The 25,061-nt window shown below is 43.8% G+C and overlaps 2 long non-coding RNA genes across 4 annotated transcripts in view; one reads left to right on the forward strand and one right to left on the reverse strand.

Moving 5' to 3' along the window:
• Positions 1-9,182, reverse strand: part of LOC132209874 (uncharacterized) — a 31,049-nt gene extending 21,867 nt beyond the window's left edge. The window contains exons 1-5 of the long non-coding RNA XR_009446012.1: positions 8,586-9,182; positions 2,065-3,495; positions 1,489-1,737; positions 1,171-1,256; positions 326-384 (exon numbers count right to left, since the gene is read on the reverse strand). This is a non-coding gene — a long non-coding RNA (uncharacterized LOC132209874). The remainder of the gene's footprint in view (positions 1-325; positions 385-1,170; positions 1,257-1,488; positions 1,738-2,064; positions 3,496-8,585) is intronic.
• Positions 9,183-9,260: 78 nt separating this feature from the next.
• LOC132209873 (uncharacterized) lies at positions 9,261-24,762 on the forward strand. Of its 3 annotated transcripts, none has more exons than XR_009446009.1 (4): positions 9,261-9,497; positions 13,118-13,271; positions 18,261-18,361; positions 23,884-24,762. It is a non-coding gene; the product is annotated as an uncharacterized LOC132209873 (long non-coding RNA). The 3 variants fall into 3 exon arrangements; XR_009446011.1 differs by having other exon boundaries at positions 9,266-9,497; positions 13,118-13,159; XR_009446010.1 differs by lacking the exon at positions 18,261-18,361 and having other exon boundaries at positions 9,268-9,497.
• The last annotated feature ends 299 nt before the right edge of the window (positions 24,763-25,061 follow it).

A 25,061-nucleotide genomic window follows, 5' to 3' on the forward strand; every position in this document is an offset into this window, starting at 1 on the left:
TTTCCACACCGTAGGGAATCTAATCTAATTTAATATGTCACAGATGAGTATGAGCAAATGGAACAAAGGAGCAGGAATATTTCCAAGATAACAAAGTGTGGGGCTGGATGAACACAGCAGGCCAAGCTGCTGCAGTTCCCTGCTGTGTTCATCCAGCTCCACACTTTGTTATCTTGGATTCTCCAGCATCTGCAGTTCCCATTGTCTCGAAAGGCAAATTTCCATGTGAGGTCTGGAATAAGTGAGTCGATGCCTGACTGAACACAGGGAGACAAGGAACTGGATTGAAGCTTGTGCTTTGTGAAAAATTAATGATAACTCATACCTTTCAGAATCAAAGTGGGTTGGAGTCTGAGGAATGAGAAAGGTGAAGTATCGTCAAACCTAAAAGACAAATGAAAACACCATAAAAGTAAAAGCCAAATTCAACATGAAAAGAGAAAGAGTACGATCACACTTAAATACTAGACCAAAAAATATCAACTGCTGACTTCAGCCTCATTATATATGTCAAATATTCATTTGCGCCTTCACTGTCTACTTGGTCTTCCTTCAACAATTTAACATTTTAACTTGTCAACTGAGCAGCCAGGACATCACCCTTCAGATACTTCAGTTCAAAATGAAACTCAACGAAGCTTTGCTCTAATTCAACTCCTTGAACATCGGGAATGATTTCCCAAAGGGCCTTTTTCATCCAAATACTATTTTTTGGCTGCTGTAATGTAGGAAAGGCACTGGTTAATGTGCAGAAAGCACGTTTTCATGAATAACAATTGGTAATGACTAGTTTCTCCATTGAAACAACATTCACTGAGGGATAAATCGTAGATGATTTATACGGGAGAATTCCATTCTTGTTTTTTTTGCGAATTGTTGTGATAATGGGATCTTGTGGTCATCCGAGATGAACATTTTCCCTGCTAATATCACCTTCAGCAAAGACCAGAAGAAACATTTTGCTCCATCAAAGAGTGGACACAAAAATGTGGCCAATATAATTTTGGTTTTGGCAAGTACTGGAACCATTGTGACCCACAACATACACGCATCAATTCAATCGGGTTACCCCACATTCACATCATTTTTCCAGTTTTCCCGTCTTTGAAATTCGTACTAAAATCCAATTTCTTTACAAATAGTGTCCAGTATATATTGAATTCAAATTACCTCAAAACTCTTCTCACAACCAAGAGTGATACCACGAAGGTATTGCTCCTTTCCCTCCGCTTCAATTCGTGTTAGTTCTAATTACACTGATGAGGGAGAGAAAAGAAATAAGCGATTCGCACTTGAAACTGCAGAGCTACAAGTCTGCAATGTTCACCTCACGTTGTCTCAACATGAAGTGAAGACACACAGCAGTTATTGTTTATTCTTGTTTGTGTTTATGACATCACAGGCAAACCATTGTGATGTCACTGGGCTTATTCTTTTTTAAAAGAAAACCTTCCCGAGAAAGAACACAAAACCTGTTCGAGCAGTTACCTGCTGTTTTCCACTTCATCTCCGTGTACGCGGTTGTCATGTGGGGAGGGCTTGTTTGTAAACGTGGGCATCATGTCATGGATGCAGTTTCCCATCTCCGCCATCTTCCCTGAACAGCCTTCCTGGTATATTGCCCATGGAGGTGAAGGCACCAGGAGGCCTGCCCACATGTGACCAATACGTCTATTAATTTATTTGGTGGCCAGACTGGCTGGTCAGCTGTCAAGAGGATGGATGGTCTCATCTGTCCTGAAAGTCCATTAGAAACATCCTGGAGGTTAATTCAACGTTTACATTGACCTTCGAATCCTTTGCACTCCTCTCATCACAGTCACAACAACACTTACTGTTATGTCCTGCATGTTCACCAACTCTCTATTCATGCTCATACATTACCTTCAGTTCCAGAGCCCTTCCCTTACCTATGAGCCACCAGTGTGACACCCTACAAAATGCCTCTTGGGAATCCAAGTGCTATGCAGCTGTTGGTTTCCTCTTTGCGACCTCACTTGTTTGACTATCAAAAAGGAATGAAATTGTCAAACATGCCTGGCCCCAGGGTGACCTTGAACTTACCTGCAACTGCCCTGTCTCCATCATGGAAAGTCTTCTTCTGGATTGACCACGTTGATTTAATCAGATGATACGATTTTTGTTTTAAAAGCATTGCTAAAACATACTTAATGAAGAGACATTATTAAGCACTTTCCCAACTGATTGAAATCATGTTAACTGGCTTTATTCCTTATTTTTGCTCCTCCTTCTTTCTTACATAGCAGTGTTACAACTGCTAATTTCTACTGAACTCAGACTTTTCCAGAATCCAGGATGTTTTGGTAAACCAGAAACCAAAATATCTACGATGTCTGAAGCTGGGCTCCAGGGGTATTCAGTTTCTTGGAAGGACTGACAAGAAGGAGGAGGTAGGTCAGCTTTGCTGGTTACGGAATAAAATTAATATGGTAATGACAATGGATATTAGTTCTGGTGAAATGGAGTCTGGGTACAGTTTAGAAACATCAAGGGACAGAAATTGACAGTGGTCGATGTATATACACCCCAGTCAACTCGCGTGGTACTTTTAGCAGAAGGCACTAAAAAGGAAATTGAAGACACCAGCAGAAAGGGAGAGCTCTACTACGATGAAAGGTCACTGACTTCAAGAGTCAGGTGACTTCAGTTGGCATAAAGATTGGGCAAAGCAAATCAGTTATCATTGCATACAGGAGGAATTCCTGACGTACTTTTTAAATTCATTCACGGGATGAGGGCATCACTGGCTAGGGTAACATTTATTACACATTCCTAAATGTCCAGAGAGCAGTTAAGAGTCAACCACATTGCTGTGGGTCAGGAGTTACATGTAAGCAAGAATGGCAGTTTACTTCCCTTAAAGGACAACAGATTCATGCTCATCATTAGACGCTTAATTCCAGGTTTGTATTGAATTCAAATTCCGCCGTCTGCTGCAACTGGATTCAAACACAAGTCCCCAACATAGTATCTGGGTCTCTGGATTAAGTGTCCAGTGATAACAACCTCAGGCCATTGTCTCCCCAATGAAGTGTGTGCTGTGCGGGTTTCTGGGTCAACACTTTGAGGAACCAACAAGCAAAACTGAAGTTTGAGGTGGGAAGACTGTGCTCATGCCCCCTCGGGGAAGTGAACCTCATTTTCACCCACAGAAGGAAACTAACAAGGACACCTTCCATCGAGAGTGCCAGAGGCTTTCGGAGAGAGCAACCCCCAGAAAGCAGAACGTCACTCACTTGGCTCTACTGTCCCATTCCAGACTCCAAAACTAGAACCTATTTACAGCAACAAATGGAAGTATTTGATGGATGCCCTGGGTTTGTGCTCCTCCCCCATTGCTCACCTACAGTTTTCCTGCTTCACCTTGTACTTCCAGCCAAACATCACTGATGTCAGCTGCTTCCTGCCATTCCAAATGCTCCTCCTCAAGTGGAAGGACAAACAGCAATGTGGAAATTCAAACACATTTCCGACCTGTGGAGGAAATGATACTGTTATAATTTCAGATAATTTTTAAAGGGCTCTTTTTGCCCTTTGAAGCAGGGGGTGTACAAACACTATCACAGGCTCGAACTCACAACCACTAGTTTCTGAGACCAGTGCTCTGACCACTGAGCTGTGCAGCCAGGCACAAGACATGGAAAGAGGGTCTCATGTATTGGAAATAACAAAAGAATAGATAGCTGGAGACTATTATATATCAAGACGTACCAAAACCGAAACAGAGCAGAGGGGCATCATGTGCAGAAGGTTGGGAGAATGCAAGGCCGAATCAGACAGTGTCCTGAGTGCCATAAACTGATCTTTCCTGCTGGTCCAGAGATTACGATTCAGTGCCTTCACTGTCGTAGCCTGTTCATGGTTATCATTTAAAGTAATAAATCTGAAATACTGACTGATCTTGAGAAGGAGAATTATGTCATTGATCAGTCAAAATCGATTCACTCCATGTTACAGTTCCACAGCAGCAATGCCAGCTGAAACTGCCTGGCGTGCAATCAGTTTAAAACAAGAATAGAGGGGAGGTCAGGAAAAGTGAAGTGCCATGGTAGTTTGTGAGAGGTGACTGGAGGCCAAGTGGAGCCAGGTTCAATGTGGGTGTTGAAGACCAGTCTTCACTGTTTACCCTGGCATACAGATCACATTGGATCAATCACACAAGGATCCTCCTTTGTGTGTTGTCCTTTGCACATCACAACTCGGGTCAGTGCCTTGAGGGGCTCGGATAATTTTAATTTTGAACATCAGCCGGCAGCAAAATGACATGACAAACTTTCCCTAATATCAGTACACCTGGATAATGAAGGCCATCAGTTTAACTGGGACAACATAACCGTAGTAGTGCAATCCAAACATAGCCACACATGGGAATTCCTAGAGGCATGGTTCTCAATCCATAATGCAGTCGGCAAACAAATAGAATTGGGCCCCATATGCAACCCATACAGAACAGAATGCGAAATGACAGAAGTTGCCGGAACAGACCGGGCAGTATAAATTTCAAGTGGAGGAGAACAACATCGCTTCTTCGGAAGTCTCACTCATGACGTTACCTTGCGTGGTGACGAAAAGTCTGAACGAAAACAAGCCAGTTGGGCGAGCAAGTTTACAACTTTACTTGTTATCTTTACCGTTTAATGTGTGGCTCAGTGTCAGTCTTATACACACAGTGTTCTACCCGCTTCTCCTGCTGTACACAAGGTTTCCCAGCAAAAGGCAGCTTTGTGTGGAACACATGCAGTTTCTCCTGACAATGGGTACTGTTGCCATGAGCTGGGATATGAAATATACAATGAGCTGAAGTAGCCCCACACTCAAGTTACTCATTTACCTTTTAATTTCAATTTTCAATTTCCAAAACCCAGCAATCCATTCACTTAAGCTGCTGGGAACCTGACAAAAACAGCGTTGGCCAGACATTCCTCTTCGGGAGTGTCTGTCAATTTGCAAGGGTAGAAAAGCTGTCAACTTCACTCGAGTGAGAGAGGATACAATATTCCAAACTTCCAATTCAAAATCAGATGCCGTATCAATGACACCACTGGCTCCACACGTCTTGCTGCAGCTTTCATCCTGTCGATTGCGATGTAATCAGGGATACTGGCGGAAAACCCATTTGCAAGGTGAATATCCTGCAAAATAATCACCGTCGCTGCTGCACTTCAACGTTCTCCACTTTGTGAAGCGGTGAATGTCACTGGCAAACGAAACACATTAGCCCTCACATGCCTGGCTGTCACCTGTTTCTTTGCCACCCGTTTCTCTGCTGGAACTTGCCATTGCTTTGTTCACAGTCACTGCAAAGTTCTGCCTTGCATTTTTTTTTATTAAATTATCTCCTCCCAACTTAAAAACATTCCCTAGTCTTGAAATCTCCTATCCTTGGGAAATGACGACCACAATTCATACTATCTACATGTCTCATTATTTTATGAACTTCTAACAGGCCGCCTCTCAACCTCCTAAGCACCAGCAAGAAAAGTCAAAGTCTATCCAACCTTTCTTTATAAATCAAAGCTTCCATACCAGGCAACATCCTGGTAAACCTCTTCTTAACGCTCGCCAGCTTCATGATATGCCTCCTGTAATTGTGTGACAGAAACCGCACATTGTATTCCAGAAGAGGTCTCATCAACATCCTGTGCAACCTCAATATGACTTCCCAACTCCTAAACTGAAACAATTGAGCAATGAAGGCTGCTGTGCCAAAAGACTGTTTAAACACTGTCTAAATGGGATGGAAACTTCAAATAATCATGTTCCTGGATCCCCTAAGTCCATGAGTAGGCACCTTAACAGTGAGAGAAAGTCTGAGGGAGGATGAGGAATAGTTTTGAAATTCTTTGACCTCACATCTGAAGAAATTTATTGGACACATGCAGCTGAATAAGTTCAACAATTCATACTCCGTGAAGAACTATAAATGAACCTGAAGATTTTTCTATTAAAAAGTAAAGTTAGACCCTCTCGAGTCAGAAGGAAGCCATCACTGTTCTGTTTCTGAACTTCTCTTACCCAACAGGTTCTGCAACATGTCCATATGAAGATGGATAAGGGAGAACCAGTGGATGTAGTGTACCTGGACTTTCAGAAAGCCTTTGATAAAGTCCCACATAGGAGATTGGTGAATAAAATTCGGGCACATGGTACTGGGGGCAAAATACTGAGTTGGATTGAAAATTGGCTGGCTGACAGGAAGCAAAATGTAGTGATAAACGGGTCCCTTTCAGAATGGCAGGCAGTGACCAGTGGGGTACCACAAGGTTCAGTGCTGGGACCGCAGCTGTTTACGATATATATTAATGATATAGACGAAGGCATTAGAAGTAATATTAGCAAATTTGCTGATGACACAAAATTGGGTGGCAGTGTGAAATGTGAGGAGGATGTTATGAGAACACAGGGTGAGTTGGACAAGCGAGGTGAGTGGACGGATACGTGGCAGATGCAGTTTAATGTGGATAAACGTGTGGTTATACACTTTGGTGGCAAGAACAGGAAGGCAGATTACTATCTCAATGCAGTCAAGTTCGGTAAAAGGGAAGTACAACGAGATCTAGGCGTTCTTGTACATCAGTCAATGAAAGCAAGCATGCACGTACAGCAAGCAGTGAAGAAAGGTAATAGCATGCTGGCCTCATAACAAGAGGAATTGAGTACAGGAGCAAAGAGGACCTTCTGCAGCTGTACAGGGCCCTGGTGAGACCGCACCTGGAGTATTGTGTGCTGCTTTGGTCTCCAAATTTGAGGAAGGACATTCTGGCTATTCAGGGAGTGCAGTGTAGGTTCACGAGGTCAATTCCTGGAATGGCGTCCGGGACTATCATATGTTGAAAGATTGGAACGACTGGGCTTGTATACACTTGAGTTTACAAGGATGAGAGGGGATCTGATTGAGGCGTATAAGATTATTAAGGGATTGGACACTCTGGAGGCAGGAAGCATGTTTCCGCTGATGGGTGAGTCCAGAACAGAAGACACAGTTTAAAAATAAGGGGTAGGCCATTTAGAGCAGAGTTGTGGAAAAATTTCTTCACCCAGAGAGCGATGGATATATGGAATGCACTGCCCCAGAAGGCAGTGGAGGCCAACTCTCTGGATACTTTCAAGAAAGAGATAGATAGAGCACTTAAAGATAGTGGAATCAAGGGTTATGAGGATAAGGCAGGAACAGGATACTGATTGTGGATGATCAGCCATGATCGTAATGAATGGTGGTGCTGGCTCGAAGGGTCAAATGGCCTACTCCAGCACCTATTGTCTATTCATTCACCATATCCAGATACATGAACGTTGGATCACTCTCCAAAGGTATCAGTAACTATTGCCAATCCTCAGTTACATCTGGAGAACTTGATGTTTGACCTTTCTGAACCAGTGCAGGTCATGTGGTGAAGTCGCACTTGCAATGCTATTAGGTAAGGAGTTACCAAATAATCGTGAAGGATTAGTGATGTTTTCCAAAAGAACAATTTAAATGTTTTCACATATTTGATTCAATCCAATGATCTGACATATTACACAAGGTTGTCACAAAACAATATTTGATACCAGGTACTTATTAGGACAAGTGACCCAAAACTGGCCAAAGAAGTAGGTTTCAAGGAATATCCTGAACAAACAAGGGGACTTGGAAAACCAGGGATGTTTAGGGAGTAAATTCAAGAGCTTATGGCCTTAGGAACTGAAAACATGAAAAAGGTGGGAGTTAAAACCAGAAATCCACAGGAGGTTGGAAGTCAGGGAGAACAAATGTCTTGAAGGAAAAAGCAAAAGGACAGTAGATGCTTGAAAGTTGTAACACAAGCAGAAATTGATGTAAAACTCAGCTTATCTGGCAGTGCTTGTGGAGAGAGAGAGCAGCATTACTGTTTTGTGTCCAGTGACCCTTCTTCAGATATATCTCAGAGGGGTTTGCAGCTGGACGGACTATCAAACGAAAGTGGTGTGATGCCAAAATTTCAAAATAAGGATATGAATTTCAAAACCTTGGTGCTTTGCCACTGAGAAAATGTTTATGTTAGTGAGCACAGAATGGCAAAACTTGAAGATGTTAAAATCGGTGAAAATAAACACATGGGCAGCAGATTTTTGGATCAGTTCAAGATTTCAGGGAAGTAGTATTAAGAAGCCGGCCGGGAGTGTGTTTGGGGAGTTAAGTCGAGAGGTAGCAAAGGAATGGATGAGAGTTTCAGCAGCAGATGACCTGAGATGCTGTTGAGGTTGAAATTGTATGTGGTCTTTGTGATAATGAGTGTGGGGGTGAGTAATGTGGTTAGAAGCTCATCTTGGGGTGAAATATTGCACCCTGACTGTGACCAGTGTGTTACCTGCCAGTTACCAGGGGCAGGGATGGAGTCAGTGGCGAGGGAGTAGAATTTTGCTCCCAGCCTGGATTGACATTTTTCATTGTCTATTTAAATGTGATCTATACCCCTTTTCAAACAAGAACGGACTTGGCAGCAGAACTAATTGGTGAACCAACTGTCAGCTTTATTGAGACAAAGTGTGGAGTTTATCTGTTATGAAGTAAACTACAGTGACAAACTCAGATAGCTACTTACAGTTGAATGTGGATTATACTGCTTAAGTCAATAACTAGGCAGTAGAGCAGTGAAACAACTTATTGGAGTTTCTGCAGCCGCGGTCTTCAAACTTTTTCTTGTGTTGGGCTTTTATCTTCTGATTCTCGTTGCTTTCCATTGCACAGACTTTTCTTGAGAATCTCTATTCTGCTTGTTCTTTTTTGATTAACCGCCCTCTCTGCCCAATCACAGTTCATATGAACAACACTCACCTCACTTCACCACGTGATGTTCTTCATATTCATAATTATTCCCTTTACATCTTACCTGAGGACTGCTAGACCTGTATTTATTACCCTTATTTCATCGCTATTTCTCTATTGGCTGACAGAGCGGTATCAAGAGTACCTTCAGCTTTGAGCTGCAGGAAGCCTTTTCAATCGCGACTTATTAAAAAATAACAAAAGAACTGGGATGTTGTCAATCAGGAACAAAAACAAAGTTGCTGGAAAAGCTCAGCAGGTCTGGCAGCATCTGTGAAGGTAAAAAGACAGATCCAGTTTTCAGTCTCATTCGTCTCAAAATGCAACATTGCGACGACGTTCATTTGCTTCTCACAATAACACAAAGCACTGCGCATGCTCCAGCTCACAGTGAAGTCTGGCTGATTGATGTCAGTGCGCGACCAATAGGAGCACAGGTGTGCCGTGCATGAACGGACGGATGTCGCCCAATCGGAATGAAGGGAGGGCGGGATCAGTGAAAACCACGTGATCATCCACGAGTGCGGTGCAGAGTCGCTGAGATAACCGGAACTGCAGATGCTGGAGAATCCGAGATAACACGGTGTGCAGCTGGATGTACACAGCAGGTCAAGCAGCATCAGAGGAGCAGGAAAGCTGACGTTTCGGGCCTAGATCCTTCGCTGAGACCAAAATTTGTGCAATTGAGGTAAGAGCAGGCCACAGTAAAGAAAGCAAAACGGTAGAAAGCTGGAGGGAAGTGATATTCGTATGGGTTTGGAAGTTTTACAAACAGTTAGTGCACGTCGGAAAACACACCCATTTGAAACTCCCAGACTCACGTTTGCAGAAAACAAATCAACGCCTCAGATGGCGATAGGCCCGTGTGACCGTCACCATCTTTATTGGGGGCAGTGATCCGCGGGGCGCATGCGCGACAGCTTTGAAACTTTAAAAGGGCCGGGGGTGAAGCTGGAGGAACACAACAGGACAGCCAGCATCAGAGAAACAGGAAAACTGACGTATTCGGGCCCACACCCTTCAGAAATGGGGGAGGGGAAGGGGATGCTGAAACAAACAGGGAGAGAGTGGGAGACAGACAAGTTAAAGAGGTGGGGATGGAGCAGGTAAAGGTGAGTGTAGGTGGGGAGGGGATGGGTCAGTCTATGGAGGACCAACAAGTCAAAGGGGTGGGATGAGGTTAGCAAGTAGGAAATGGGGGTGTGGCTTGAGATGGGAGGAGGGGATAGGTGAGAGGAAGAGCAGGTTAGGGAGGTGGGGATGAGCAATTGTTTATTGCGAACTGAGTGTAGGTGTTCTGTAAAGTGGTCCCCAAGCCTCTGCTTGGTTTCCCTGATGTAGAGGAGGCCAGAACGGGTGCAGCGGTGCAGTATACCACATTAGCACCTGCATACCCCATACAGATGGCCTCAAAGCCCTACGCTATTTCCTGTCCTGCAGGTCTGACCAGTTCCCCTCCACTGACCCCATTATGTGCTTCGGTGAACTCGTCCCACTGCCTACAGACAAAGGGGGTGGCCATGGGTACCTGCATGGGCCCAAGCTTTGCCTGCCTCTTTGTTGGAACAATCCCTCTTCCGTACCTCTTCCTCCAGTACATGGATGACTGTATCGGCGCTGCCTCGTGCTCCTATGAGGAGCTCGAACAGTTCGCCCACTTCACCAACACCTTCCACCCCAACCTTAAGTTCACCTGGACCATCTCTAACCACCTCTCTCACCTTCCTGGTCCTCTATTTCCATCTTGGGGAACAATCTCAAAACCGATATATATTTCAAGCCCACTGACTCCCACAGCTACCTAGAATACACCTCCTCCCACCTGTCAAGTTTGTTTTCGGAGACCCTCACGGACGTGCTGCAATAACAAGACACTGACCTGTTTAGAAAAACACCAATCATTTTCTTACCAAGCAAGTACAAGCTGTGAAGAATCACTGTACTCAACCCGGCACACAGTGCAAAGTCTCACAAGGAGTTCTCCCTGGTCAGTCCCTGCTTTTTATACTTTACAAAAGACATGATACAGAAAACGATTTCACAACCTCCAATGACATGATACATAAAACAATTACTACAACAGACAAAAACAGGATACCAAGCAATTATTACATCGACAACATAAAAGACCAGGATATAGTATCGATTGCTTGTGAAGTAGCAGCTCATGGCAGGAGGTGATTTTGAGTTGTTGTCCGGGACAGATTGTGATTTCAAGTTGCCAGTGTGTCTGGCTAGGACAAAGTCAGTGCCCTGGCCCCTTAGTCAGCGACAGAAGTTACATGCTTTAGAGGTTTCACACCTTTACAAAATTTCCCCACCTAACCCTATTTGATACAGATTGATTCTAATTTCAGTTCAGTCAGGAAACTTAAGACAGTGTCTGCATGCCGATGTGTGAGAAGATAAGGAGTTACAAAAGCTTTACACTGAATTCCTAGCTGGGCAGGAAGCTTCAGGGCAGTGTCTGCATACCGATGTGAGTAGATAAAAGACTTTACTTCTATAAGTCAAAGTCTCTGTATAGGAATCAAATGCAAATGAAAGACTTTGATTTCTATACTTCTTTAAATTAATGGGATGTTATCACATTAACATCTCACACCCACCCACCGTCCTGCAAAAATGCCATCTCCTATTCCCAATTGCTTCACCTCTGCCGCATCTGCTCCCAGGATTCCACTCCCGTACATCTATGATGTCCTTGTTTTTCAAGGACCGCAACTCCACTCCCCACCTCCCCACCGGAGTGGTCAAGAACACCCTTGACCGTGTCTCCTGCATTTTTCTACAACTCCTCCCTCGCACCCTGTCCCTGCAATAACAACTGAAAAAGAATCCCCCTCATCCTCACATACCACTCCACCAATCTCCGGATCGAACACGTCATCCTCTGACACTTCCGCCATCAGCAATCCGACCTCACCATCAAAGACATTTTTCCCTCCCCACCCTTGCTTGCCTTCCGGAGAGACCAGTCTCTCCGTGACTCCATTGTCCGCTCCACACTGCCCTCCAACCCCACTACTCCCAGAACCTTCCCCTGCAACCAAAGGAAGTGCTACACTTGCCTCCACACCTCCTCCCTCTTCTTTCCCCCCATCCCAGGCCCCAAGAAGACTTTCTACATCTGGCAGATGTGCAGGTGAACATCTGCTCGATGTGGTATACTGCATCCCCTCTACCCGTTGTGGCCTCCTCTACATTGCGGAAACCAAGCGGAGGCTTGGGGACTGCTTTGCAGAACACCTACGCTCAGTTCGCAAGAAACAACTGCACCTCCCAGTCGCGAACCATTTCAACTCCCCATCCCATTCCTCAGATGACATGTCCATCCTGGGCCACCTGCAGTGCCACAATGATGCCACCCAAGGGTTGCAGGAACAGCAACACATATTCTGCCTGGGAACCCTGCAGCCCAATGGTGTCCATGTGGATTTCAGAAGCCTCAAAATCTCCCCTCCCCCAACTGCATCCCAAAACTAGCCCAGCTTGTCCCTGCCTCCCTAACCTGTTCTTCCTCTCTCCCATCGCCTCCTCCCACCTCAAGCTGCACCCCTATTTCCTGCTTACTAACTTCATCCCACCCCCTTTACCTGTCTGTCCTCCCTGGACTGACCTATCACCTCCCTACCTCCCCATCTATACTCATCTTTACCTGCTCCATGCCGGCCTCTTTAACTTGTCTGTCTCCTCTCCAAATATCTTTTCTCTCCATCTTTGATCTGTCTCCCCACTCTCCCTATTTCGTTCAGAATCCTCTTCCCCTCCCCCATTTCTGAAGAAGTGTCCAGGCCCAAAACGTCAGCTTTCCTGCTCCGAAGATGCTCCTTGGCCTGCTGTGTTCATCCAGCTCCACACCTTGTTATCTTGGACTCTCCAGCATCTGCAGTTCCTATTATCTCTTATCCAAGAGAAATGTTTGTTTCTTATGGATTTTTTTTCCCAGACTGTTGGATCATAGCAGCTCACACTGCTCTTGCTCACTTCTGTGCTCCCTGATCACCTTTGTCGGTGTCTAATCTCTTCAGTCTCTAATGATGGATAGATTTGATCTCTGTAGTATTTTACTGTAATTTCCTTGTACCTTTTTTGTAAATAAATTTTCCACTGCTGCCCACCCCCTGACCATGTGCTGCTCTCTTACCAGATTAATTTTTGAATGGTATCTTTCACAGTCAGGAAATATTTTCCCAGAAAGAGAGTGTATTTTTCTTCCATTTCAGACCACCAAATTCTACAGCGTTTTTATCTGTGTCATTCATTTTGCACTTCTGCAACATTTACTGTGTGTTTCTCCTTCCACAGATACCAGCGATCGTTGCCAAAGCCCTCTTACCTGTGGAGAAGGTGATGTTTAACTTTCGTGTGCTACTGCAGTTTGTATGATAAAGGTGCTCTCACAATGCTCCATTTGAGAAGTTACAGATCATTCATCTAGCGATACTGAAGAGCTAATGGTGTATGTCCAAATCAACAAACTATTTGTATTTTTATCATGTTTTATAATTTCACAAAAATATTATCAACAAACTTTTGACGTAAGGCCATATTAGGGCAGGTGACCAAAAAGTTACCATATCTACAGGTTTTCCTGACTCTCTCAAGGAAAGCAAACCTAAGAGGTTTATCAGGGGAATTCCAGATCACGTTTTCTGGCAACTGTAGAAACAGCCTCCAATAGTGAAGGGATGATTAAACACACTGTTGGAGTCTGGAACTAAATGAGTTATCGAAGTCTTGAAGGTTGTTTGGTGCAGGGAGATAGGGCTCATCACAGCCAGGAATTAAATCACGGGTGAGAATTTTAAATTGTTGCTTATAAATAGGAGCCTTTGTGGGTCAGGGAGCACAGCAGTGATGGTGAACAGGTCTTGGTACAAATGAACTTGTGTGCAGCAGAATTTTAGGTATTCTTGAGGTTACAGGGATGTTGAATGTGGGAGGCCAACTGGCAGTGAGTTTGGATAGTTAAGCCTAGAGATAACACAGGAATAGATGAGAGGTTCAGCAGATGAGCTGAAACTAAGGTGTCACTGTCAGTCATTGTCACTGAAGTGGAAGTAAGTGGTTTTTGTGCAGAGCTCTGCTGTTTACCCTCACCTCACCTCAGGAATTCAGCTGCTTGTGAATTTGTGGATCAAGTCTGTAATAAGATCAGGAACCGAGTGCCCACCATGGCCCATGCTGGGTGTCACTGAGCAGGTTACTGCTGAGTAAGTGCTGCTTAATAGTGCTGTTGACAACACCTTCCATCACTTTACTGATAGAGAGTAGATTGCTTGAGGGGAAATTGGTCGGGTTCGATTTTCAGTGTTTTTGTGCTGAACAGACCTGGGCAGTTTCCCAAATTGTTAGGAGATGCCAGCGCCGTAGCAGGACTGAAATATTTTGGCTTGGATGCTAGCAAGCTCTAGAGCACGAGTCATCGCTGCTATTGTCAGAGTGTTGCCAGGGCCCATAACCTTTGCACTGTTCATTCATTTCACATAATATTAAAGAAATGAATCAAATTGGATGAAAACTCACATCTCTGATGTTGGGGACCTCTGGAGAAGGCTGAGATGGATCATCCAGTTGGCACTTCTGGCTGAAGATTGCTGCAGACTTGTCTTTCGCAAGGATAGGTTGGGCTCCTGTGTCGGGTAAAGATGGGGATTTTTGGCATTCTTCCTCCAGTGAGTTGTTTAATTGTGCATCACCATTCACGACTGGGTGTGGTAGAACTGCAGAGCTTGCATCTGATCTATTGGTTATGGGGTGGCTTAGCTCTAACTCTTGCTGCTTATGCTATTTGGCATGCAGATAGTCCTGTTTGGTGGTTTTACCAGGTTGCACCTTATTTTTAGGTATGCCTGGTGCTGCCCTTGGCATGCCCTCCAATACTCTCCATTCAACCAGTGTTGGTCCCCTGGATCAATGGCAATGGGTGTCTGTAGGATATGCTAGGCCATAAGGTTACAGATTGTGCTGGAGAACGTCTGCTACTGTTGCATTCTTTCTCAAAGCCTCATAGATATCTGGTTTTGAGCTCCTGTGTCTGTTCCAAGTCTGTCCCTTTTAGCCGAAGTTAGTGCCACCCAACGCAATGGGGGGTATTATCAAGTTTAAGATGAGGCTTTGTCTCCACAGGACTGTGCGGTGGTTGCTGTTAACAATCCTGTCATGGACAGATGCCTCTGCAGCTGGGAAATTGGTGATGATGAGATCAGCAATATTTTCCCCGTTTGGTGCGTCAGCACCTGCTGCAGTCCCAGCCAAGCAGCTTTGTCCTTCAGGACCCGACCAGCCTGATTGGTAATCCTCCTGCAAACTACTCCTGATGTGGACATTGAGTACATTTAGTGCTATTCACACTCGCAGTGCTTCCTCCAAGTGCTGTTCAACATGATGGAGTTTTTTGTTTCTTAAAATTCGCTCTTGGGATGTGGAAATTGCTGGCTGGACCAGCGTTTATTACCTGGAAGGCAGTTAAGAGTGAAGCACATCACTATGGGTTGGGAGTCACATGTCATCCAGACCAGGTAAGGATGGCACATTTCCGGAAAGGACATAAGTGAACCAGATGGGTCTTTCCTGATAATTGGCAATGGTTTCATGGTCATCATTAGAATCTTAGTTCCAGATCATTATTTAATTCATGTTTCACCATCTGCCATGGCAGGATGCGAACCCAGGTCCCCAGAATGTTATCTGGGTCTCTGGATTAATAATCTAGCGATAATACTACTGCTGATTTATCAACCAAGGGAGGATGGTACATGGTAATCAGCAGGAGCCATGAGGCTTCCAGGCGTCAGAGTCAATGTTGAGTACTCCCAGGTCAAAATAGCACTGTGCTGTCACGTCTGCTGGGACAGGGCTTCACTAAGGACAATGATAGTGGTGTGTGTCATTGTTTGCCAGGTATGTTTCCATGAGTCTGACACTGTTCCTTGACTCGTCTTTGAAGCGGCTCTCCAAATTTTGCCACTAGCCCCCAGATATTATTAAGCAGGAGTTTGGGGGGCCGATAGGGCTGATTCTGCAGTTGTCTTTCCTAGTTCCCTGGTGGATGCCAAATGGGCCACCCAGCTTCATTCCTTTGTTGAAACTTTGCAGTGATTTGCAACTGAGTGGCTTGCTGAGGTTGGCAAATTTCTTTCCCCGAAGGACATTAGATTTTTTTTTTCTCTCTGTCATCAGCAATCGTTGCCATGGCAACCAGTTGATTCTTCCAGTTTTTTTAATTGAATTCAAATTCCACCATCTGCTGAGATAGGATTTGAACCTGGACTTCTGTTGTACGTTTTAACATTCTGGATAAAAGTTAGTCATCAGGTTTGTTCACTCATTTTTAAATATCACTAACACAGGCATTGTTTCTTTGCAAAACACTGTCCATCATCCTGTCTCCTCCATCCTCCCCTCCAACAGCAAGTGAAGGAGACACATGCAGTTTCTATTTCACTAAGATTGAGACAATCCAATCAGCTGCCTCTGCTGCTTCCCTCTCTTCCACAAGCCCACCAAACCAAATTGCCTGGCATGTTGCTCCTCGCTTTAGGCTTAAACTTGCATCTTTGTCCAGTTTCATGTCAAGCCTTATCAGAGCTCATCTTAACCCTTTGCCCTATTCTCACCAAACTACAAATATTCCAACTCTTATTTCTCCTCTTCCTCCTCCTCCTCCTCCCTGCCTCTTCCCCCATGCCAATTCACAGATATTGTTACTTGTTCTGTCTGTTTCTCTTTTCTGGTTATGTCCTTCTCACCCATTCTGTTTAAAACCAATGTTCGACCTCACCATCGTTGGAAAATCCCACTCCATCTCTCTTTCCTGTCTGAAATCCATGTAATAAATGTCCCTCAAGGATCTATCCTTGGCCCATGCTGTTTCTCACCAACATACTTCCAGGAGGTGAGATCTTCCACAAGCACTGTGTTAACTTTCACATGTATTCTACAATGTTCAGATCTAACTCGTCTCCATCACTTTGCTCCACTGTTACTCAATTATAAAACTGCTTATCATGCTTCCAATACTTGATTAGCTGAAATTTCCTCCAATAACACTTTGTGATAGTAAAACACATTGCCTTCAGTTATTATTACGAATTATTTTTCCTCAATATTGTACTGAATCCATCCCTCTCATTGGGAACTGTCTGAGGCTGAACTGCACCCTTCTCAATAATGCTCTCATATCTGGTCTCAAGATGAACATCTTACCGTACATTTCAATCACAAATGCCAGAAATTTCAATCTCTAAAATGCTCTTTCTCTCCACCTCACTCCAGCTCATTTGTGACTGGAACCCCTTACCCATGTCTGTGTTGCCTTAAGCTTGACAATTCCAAAAGAGAACCCTCTCTTCTCTGCCTTATCAAGAATCTGCTCCCACGATGAGAAATATTCCCTCAACATTTATCCTGTCAACTCCCTTGAGAATCCTCTATTTTTAATTAGAACATCTCTCATTCTTCAAAAAAATCTAGTTAGTATATTCCAGACCTGTTTAGTCTTAGCTTAAAACATAATCCCTCCAAACCAATGATCATCTTAGTTCATCTTCTTTGAAATGCCTCCAGTGAAGTGATATACTTGCTCGAATAAGTGGATCAAAAAAGCTGCTCACATTCTTCCAGATGTGGTCTTGCCAGCAAGTTGTACATTTGTCCTAAGACATGTACTCCAAACTCTTCTACTGCAAACACCTTGACATAAGGATAACATCCCATGACCCTTCCCGATTACCCGTTGCAACTGTGTGCTCGCTTCATGCTTCCTGCACAATTATTCCTGAATCCCTTTTGTGTTGCAGTTTTCCACAGTTTTTACATTTTTAAATAACACTGTTCTTTGGTCATCTCCTCAAAAAATAGCAACTTCTCGTTTTCCCAAATTATACTCCATTTGCCGACTTGTCGCCCATTCATCAATGTCTCCCCATAAGCTCGAACCCTCATGGAACTTGACTGTTATCCCTTTTTATGAGATCCTTCCTCATTCTTCTCATCTTTTTGTTGGGAGCACTGGGCAACATGACACATATGTAATTGCTGCCTTTTTAAGGGGCGTTTTTTCAAATGACTGGGAGAAGCTTACTGCCCATTTCTCAGAATCGAGACAACTTGTTCATCAAGTTGCATTGGGCCGGAAAAGCTGATGTCTCATTGTGGCAGTGCAGCAGCACAGAAGGAAAGAAAAGGAAGCAAATCCTGCTGCCTGCATCTCACTAAATCTTGGCCATTCTTTGCCTTGTGTCAAACACCTGTTGTTCTGTTCAGTGACATGAAGCCCCAATGTGGAAATTCCTAGAAACCCAAATAGAAATCCCTCAAATCAGCTGCTGACTCCCACAAGGAATAATGTGCAGCAGGAACAATACACAGTTATCCTCGGCCAGGAGGAGGGGATGTTGTGGATTTCTACTCTGACAGTGATGGATTTTATGAATTTGTGTTACAGGATATTACAAGTGGACTTTCAGGTAGGAAGCTCAATAATTGTAACACCAAACTCTGACTGAATTACTCAATTCAATCAGGACCTGGATATTCGCATTGTGTGTGAGTATTGTGTTCCTGCTCATTCCCATTTGCCATGTAAAATTTCTCTCTTATTACTCCATTCTCTCAATAGATCTTTCCTACAACTTTCAACATATGTCCTGTAGTCCTTTTTTATGGCCAGTTGAGTGTACGTTTTACCATTCTAATGTTTATCTTTTGTAAACACCTCCTATCAAAGGTCCCCTCAAAATCCTTTGTTACAAGGAGATCAATCTCAGTTTCCCCAAGCACCTGATTACCGAATGACAGTTTGCTTCTTGTGTGTAAGGCACTCATCCACTTTTCACTTCCACTTACCTGCATGAGTACAGCCCCAACAATATTAAAGGAAGTTAACATTCTCCAGATGAAGCAGTGTCGGAGTGGTGTCCCATCCACCACATTCAACATTCCCCTCTACACCACTGAGGCAAAGTGGCATCACTGTGCCTAAGGTAAAGTCACCATTATCCTACCTGACCATAGGGCTGGTTTAACCTGAAGATTACCACACCCCAGGCAAGAGGAGAGGTTGTGAAGGAGAGTCCATCTATTGTCGATGGATATTCTCAATATGTACCAGCAATACCTAAGTCACATGAAATTATAACTTTTTAAAAAAAACCCTATCCATGCAACTAAAAACCCTCTTCCTACAAACCATTCTGTTAAATCTCCTCTGCCCCCTGTCAGGGACCCTCCCGTCCTTCACGGTGTGTGTGGGATCTTTGGTTTGCACAGACTCAGCTCGTCTCTGTTCCTGTCTGTGATGTCATCATGCTGTGACAATGGCACTGAACCTCACTGTTTGTGAGGGTGGTAGGCACCGAGATCCTCATAGCGTTTAAGGCATATTTAGATGCCCACTTGTGATGCCAACGCAGACAGGTCTATAGGCCAAGTGCTGGAAAATTAGATTAGAGTAGTTAGGGTGTGGTTTTTAACCAGCCCAGGCTGGATGGGCCACAAAGCCTTTTTCTGTACTGTAGACCTCCGAGACTCTTCACATAGGAAGATGCCCAGCAATATTTCAAGTTATTTCAGAAAATGAGTTATTAGAATAAATGACTCATGATTGGTCAGTGTTTTCGGGAGAAAAGTGAGGTATAGAGGTAAAGCGGTTGACTTCAATTCTGGGGCCTGAAGCCCAGGAAATTGAAAGTACCGCCATCATGTGGATGAATAAAAATAAGGATTGTATTAGAGGAAAGAAATATCGTTCTTGTATCATTGATCTGTGAGGCTGGATGATATGTGAGACAAGAAGGGTTCTGAGACTGGAGAAGACTACAAAAATAGAGAAAAGTGAGCTTGGAGGAGATTACAGAAATGGGGAAGATTGTGAGGCTGGAGGAGACCAGACAAAGGGAGGTTTGTGACAGTAAAGACAATTATAGAGCTAAAGAAGTTTGTGGGCTGGAGGAGATGACAGATAAGGTGGTCTGTGAGACTGGAGGAATCTAGATAGATGGTGTGAGTTGAGGCTGGAGAGGGATTCCACAGATGTGAAGGGTGTTGAGGCTCGAGAATGATGCCTGCAACAATGCAGGTAGCGAGGCTTGAGGGCATGATCTGGAGGGTAGTGAGGTCTGAGGTATGATTCCTGCAGTAGGGAGGGTAGTGAGGCTCCAGGGTGGATTATCATCATAACAGCACAGTGGTGTACTTCCAGCAGATGGAGTGCAGCAGTAATAGAAAGTACCACTTTCTCCAAATCGAATAAAAGTGGAAATCAATATTAGCCTGTGCAGCAAAGGCCACGTCCCATAAGTAAATTGAAATTGATGTGTCTCTGGTTTGGAGAGAGTGAACAGAAGCTCAGGTAATTCTCCATTGTAGCAATGTTTGGTAACTGTGGAGTACAACATTCAGATAATTGGCAAAAAATGCAGAGTGAAAATGTGAAGAGTGTTTGACTCCACAAGTTCCCAGGATCTGGAACAGTCTGAATGGCAGCTGGATGCAGATTTAGCAGTTATTCTCAAGAGAATTGGGATTTAACTTTTCAAGGAATGATGGGCAAATGGTGGGGGAATTGTTTCAGTTTTGCAGCACCTCCCAGAGTGAGAGTGAAGCCTTTGACATGATTCCACATGGTAGACTGATGCGTAAAGTTAGATCACATGTGATTCAGGAAGAGCTTGCTAATTGGAAGTGGAATTGGCTCAGTTGGAGGAGAGACCGTGGTGATGGAGGATTTTTCAGTGGAGTTCTGTGACCAGCATGTTCCACAGCATTTGGCACAGGGTCCACTTTTGTTTCTCATTTATATTAATGATTTGGATGAGAATTTAAGGGACAAGATTAGTAAGTTTGCAGATGATACTAGAATTAGTGGTATGAAATGTTGGTATAGTGGTCAGTGAAGGTTATCGAAGATGACAGCAAGATCTTGATCAATTATGTCAATGGGTTGAGGAGTGGAGGATGAAGTTCAATTTGAATAAATGTGAGACATTGTATTTCGGTAAAATGATCAGGGTAGGACTTGCACAATTGATGGTTGCACCCAGGGTAGTGTTGTGGAACAGAGAAATGCTGAGATTCAAGTGCATAATTCTTTGAAGCTTATGTAGACAAGTAGACAGAGTGATTAATAAGTTGTTTAGCTCACTTGCTTTCATTGCTCAGACCTTAGAGTCTCAGAGTTGGGATGTTATGTTGAGGTTGTACAGGACATTGTTTTGGCTTCATTTGAGGTATTGTGTGCAGCTCTGGTCGCCCTGTTACAGGAAGGACATTATTATTAAACTGGAGACAGTTCAGAATAGACTTGCTGGGATGTTGCCAGGAATGGAGGGCTTGATTATCAAATAGACGGCCAAAGCTGGCACTTTTCTCACTGCAGCATAATGGGTTAACGAGTGGCCTTAGAGGTTCATAAAATCATGAGGGCACAGATTATGCAAATAGCAAGGGTTTATTCCCGAGGTTGGCTGATTTCAAGACAAGCGGACATGTGTGTAAGGTGAGAGGAGAAAGACATATTTAAAAAGACATGAGGGAAACTTTTATTTTTACGGAGATGTCCATGTGTGGAACAAACTTTCAGAGGAAGTGGCAGATACAGGTACAGTCACGTTGTTTAAAAGATATTTGAATTAGGACATAGACAAGAGAGGTTTAGAGGAGTATATGCCAGATGCAGGCAGATGTGATCAGTTTAAAATAAAACTTATTTATTTAATATACATTTCAAAATTCTAAATTGGAGTAAGGCCAACTTTGACATTGTTGGGCAAGAACTTGCAAAAGATGATTGAGAGAGGTAATATGCAGGTCAAGGAATGCTTGGAAAGTGGGAGGTCTTCAAAACTAAAATAAGGAGAGCCCAGACACAATATGTTGCTGTTCATGTGAAGGGCAAGGCTGGTAAATGTAGGGGATACTGGCTGACTGGAGAAATTGAGGCTGTGGTCAAGAAAAAGGCGGCAGCACATGTCGGGTATTGACAGCAGGAATTGGGTCAATCCCTCGAAGTACAAGGGCAGTAGGAGTATACTCGAGAAATCAGGACGGCAAAAAGGAGACATGAGCTATCTTTGGCAAATCAAGTTAAGGGGAATCCCAAGAGATTCTGAAACTTCATTTGGGACAAAAAAGCAACTAGGGAGAAAATAGGGCCCCTTTAAAGATCAACAAGGCTGTCTGTGTGGAACTGCAGGCTGAGATAGTGAATGAGTATTTCACATTAGTATTTACTGCAGAGAAGGATATGGAAGCTAGAGAACATGGAGACATAAATAATGAGTCGTGAAAAGTGTCTATATTACAGAGATCTAGGTGCTGGATGTCTTAAAATGCATAAAGGTGGATAGGTTCCTGGCACCTGATCAGGTGTTACCCACAAACTCTGGGAGAAGCTGGGGAAGTAATTGCTGGCCCCTTGCTGAGGTATTTGTATCACTGACACTAGTGAAGTGCCAGAAGGCCGGGTGGCTAATGTGGTGCCATTCTTTAAGGAAAAGCCACGGGACCATCGACCGTTGAGCCTGATGTCATTGGTGGGTAAGTTGCTGGTGGGGATTCTGAGGGACAGGATTTGCATGTGTTTAGAGAAGCAAAGACTGATTAGGGATAGTCAACATGGCTTTGTGAGTAGGAAATCTTGTCTCACTTAATTGATTGAGTTTTTTGAAGAAGTGACAAAGAAGATTGAAGAAGGCAAAGCAGTGGACATTGTCTATTATGGACTTCAGCAAGGCATTCACCAAAGCTCCACATGACAGATTGGTTAGCAAGATTAGATCAAATGGAACCAAGATTAGGAGACAAGATTATGGTCAGCCGGGGGGGAGCGGATTCAGTCTAGATGACTATGAACAGCAGTGTGCTGCAAGGATCGGTGCTGGGTCCACTGCTTTTTTAATCATTGATGCAAATCATGTGGAATGAATATTGGAGGAATGGTTAGTAAGTTTGCAGATGACACTAAAATTGTTGTTGTAGAAGACAGCAAAGGCGTTTACTTCCCAAGCACAATGGGAACGTAATCACATGGGTTGATGGGCCAAGGAGTGATAGAAATAAGTTTAGTTCAGCTAAATGTGAGCGATTGCATTATGGTAATGCAAATCAGCGCAGGACTTAAACAGTTAATGATGAGGCCCTGGGGACTGTTATGCAATAGGGACTCCTTGGGGTGCATGTGCACAGTTCCTTGAAGGTGGATTGCAGGTACAGAAGGTAGTGAAGATGATATTTGCTGTGCTTGCATTTATTGGTCAGTGCATTGAGTGTAGGAGTTGGGAGGTCATGTTATAGGCTGAACAAGGCATTGATTATGCTGCTTTTGGAATACTGTGTTCAGTTCTGGTCTCCCTGCTATAGGAATGATGCTGTTGAACTTGGCAGGGTGCAGAAAAGATTTACAAGGATGTTGCAAGAGGTGGAAGTTTTGAGCTGCAGGGAGAAGTTGAATATGCTGGGTCTATTTTCCCTGGAGCATTGAAGGCTGACTGGTGACCTTATAGAGGTTGTTAAAATTATGGTGGGCGTAGGGTGAATGGCCAAGATTGTTTTCCCAGGTTAGGGGAGACTAGAACTAATAACATTGGCTTAAGCTGAGAGGGAAAGTCTTAAAAGGGAACCAAAAGAACTGCAGATGCCTTAAATCTTTAAATAAAAACAAATTTGCTGGAAAAGCTCAGCAGGTTTGGCAGCATCTGTGGAGGAGAGAAGAGTTTCGGGTTCTGAGGAAGGGTCACCGGTCCTGAAATGTTAACTTTTTTTTCCTCCTTAACAGATGCTACAGGCCTGCTGAGCTTTTCCAGTGAATTTGTTTTTTTTTTAAAAGGGAAAGTGGGTGGTGCCTGTGTAGAATGAGCTGCCAGAGGAACTGGTGGAAGCTGGTACAGTTACCCATCCAGATACCTTTTAAATGTTGTATGTGAATGGGAAGGGTGTAGCAGAATATAGGTCAAATGCTTGCAAATGGGATTAGATTAATTTGGGATATCTAGTCAGCGTGGACAAGTGGGACCAAAGGGATTGTTTTGTGCTGTACAACGCTGACGAAGCATTTTTTGTTTTCATTTCAGATTTCCACAATTTTACTTCTGCACTATTCTTAGTCTTTCAGAGGGATCAAAAGGTTGAGTTACAGATCTATACAATGACTGTCCTTCCTCGCTGGCTCCCCCACCTCTCTCTTTTGGTAGTTTTATGCAAACACTGACTGGATCCCTTACCTGGAGGATATTTGTGAATGAATTTGTTCAAATGGTGATCCAGCATTTTCCCCAAGTATCGCTCCACACATGCCCAGAGAATTTCTCAGTTTCACAATCTGTGTCCTTCTGGTTTCTTACTCGCTACACTTAACTTTCTGTTTGAAAGTATAGTCTGCAGTTGGAGAATTTAAACAGGTCCACATCCAGGTCTGACGGTCACTTTGTTTCCCACAACCCAATTATCTCAGGATTTTGAACAATGAAGGAAAAAGCAGCACTCACATTGGGGAGAAATGCACATGGTGTGTGTGTTGAAGAGTCTGTGAAGATTCATCTGAAATGTCCGAACACCAGTGCAGTGACACTGGGAGACAGAGTGTGGAAATGTGCAGATTGCAGGAAGGAATTTCTTCATCCATCCCAGCTAGAAACTGACCACCAGAGTCACACTGGAGAGAGACCATTGACCTGTTCTGCATGAGGGAAAGGCTTTGCTGATTCGAATTCCCCGCTGATACACCAGCGAGTTCACTCTGGGGAGAGACCTTTCATGAGCTCTGAGTGTGGGAAGGGATTCATTGTCAGCCAAACTGTTAACACACCAGTGAGTTCACAGACAACCACAGTTGAAGAACTTTGCTGTCACTCTCACTATCAAATGAACCATGGTTTTGGGCTGTTTGTACAGATGTTACCGATCCCTGCTCAATTAAAGGTGCTGGTATTGTGAATAAAATGTCACACTAACAGTTGTGTAAGGTACAGCTTGGAAATAGTCACGTTGTCACAACACGTCGACACATTCGCACTGACTAAAGACTATCCACCTGCACGATATGTGAAAAGGGATTTCCTGGTTCATCAGGACTGGTTAACTACCAGCAAATTTCTGAATAAGTTGATTGGTTTGAATATAGCTAACAGTAGAATCAAAAATAGTATCAGTGATAATGGGAACTGCAGATGCTGGAGAATCCAACATAACAATGTGTGGAGCTGGATGAACACAGCAGTCCAAGCAGCATCTCAGGAGCACAAAAGCTGAC

Source organism: Stegostoma tigrinum, chromosome 8, assembly GCF_030684315.1.
Source record: "Stegostoma tigrinum isolate sSteTig4 chromosome 8, sSteTig4.hap1, whole genome shotgun sequence".
NCBI classification, from domain to species: Eukaryota; Metazoa; Chordata; class Chondrichthyes; order Orectolobiformes; family Stegostomatidae; genus Stegostoma; species Stegostoma tigrinum.